The sequence below is a fragment of the Rhinopithecus bieti genome, unplaced genomic scaffold (genome assembly GCF_001698545.2).
Source record: "Rhinopithecus bieti isolate Rb0 unplaced genomic scaffold, ASM169854v2 scaffold_28163, whole genome shotgun sequence".
In the NCBI taxonomy this organism is placed as follows: domain Eukaryota; kingdom Metazoa; phylum Chordata; class Mammalia; order Primates; family Cercopithecidae; genus Rhinopithecus; species Rhinopithecus bieti.
In genome coordinates this window covers 2,141,534-2,142,809 of record NW_016813718.1, presented here as the reverse complement: position 1 = coordinate 2,142,809, position 1,276 = coordinate 2,141,534, and positions in this window count along the sequence as shown.

Sequence of the window (1,276 nt, the reverse complement as noted above, 5' to 3'; positions counted from 1 at the left end):
AAAAAAAAAAAAAAAAAAAAAAAAAAAAAAAAAAAAAAAGACCTTTGTGGGGTATCCTAGCTCCCATATAGTGGGGAAATTAAGGCCTGGGCCAGGAAGTGAGTGCCTATCTGCATTAGGACTGGACCTCAGGCCGAGAGCTTTCTGCTCTCATTAAGCCTCATTTTTATTAGGATGTCTCAGCTTTTCCCTTTTAAGAAAATAAAATCCTCTGACTTAACCATGGCCTTTAGCCCCTACGTGGGGCCCTTGTGAGGTGGGCGGGTGACTCCAGTCCTGGCCTCCTGAGATGGGTGTATCCCCTACCTATACCCCTCATCATGCATGCCCTGCATCTGGATGGCAAGCCATGAGAAGCGAGGACACTGAAGAGGCCAAGGCTAGAGCAAGACTGACAAAGGCCTAAGAGAGGGAACTCCACTTGGGTAGCTACTTCTTATCTATTTTATGGAATGAGGTAGCCAAGCTTGAGAATCTTGTGCCCTGAGACTGAAGAAAGCCTGACCAGCATGAGTTATAGAGAGGTCGGGGCAGGGCAAGCTGGACATCCAACTACACCCACATCACCCCACAACCATTCCTCTCCTACCTCAACACAAGACTGGTGCCTCTGGACAGGAGCAAAGTGAGGCACAGAGTATGTTCCCTACACAGAGACAGGCACAGAACAGGCATTCAGTAAACCATAATTTGGCCAGGCATGGTGGGTCACGCCTGTAATCCCACCACTTTGGGAGGCCAAAGCAGGCAGATCACCTAAGGTCAGGAGTTCAAGACCAGCCAGGCCAACATGGCGAAACCCTATCTCTACTAAAAATACAAAAATTAGCTGGGCGTGGTGGTGGGTATCTGTAATCCCAGCTACTCAGGAGGCTGGGGCAGGAGAATTGCTTGAACTCGGAAGGTGGGTGCTGCAGTGATCCAAGATCACACCACTGCACTCCAGTCTGGATGACAGAGTGAGACTCCATCTCAAAACAATAATAATAAAATAATAAACTGTAGTTGTTTAGGCTTGGAGTGAAATGGAAGAAATATGAGGGACAGATAGCACATTTAAAGGGATCTATTGTTCCAGCCCAGACGAGCTCCTGGACATTCCTGTGTGTTATGCTTTACCAGGCGCCTTTTAACTGCTTTATCCATCTCTTCCCTACACGATGGTTTTCTGCAGGGAGGCTCCAAAAGACAGAAGCTGCGTTCTGCCAGAAGAAAAGGAATGGAATATGTAAAAGAAAAGGATAGAAGAAAACTGTGGGCAGACAGGCAAGGCTAG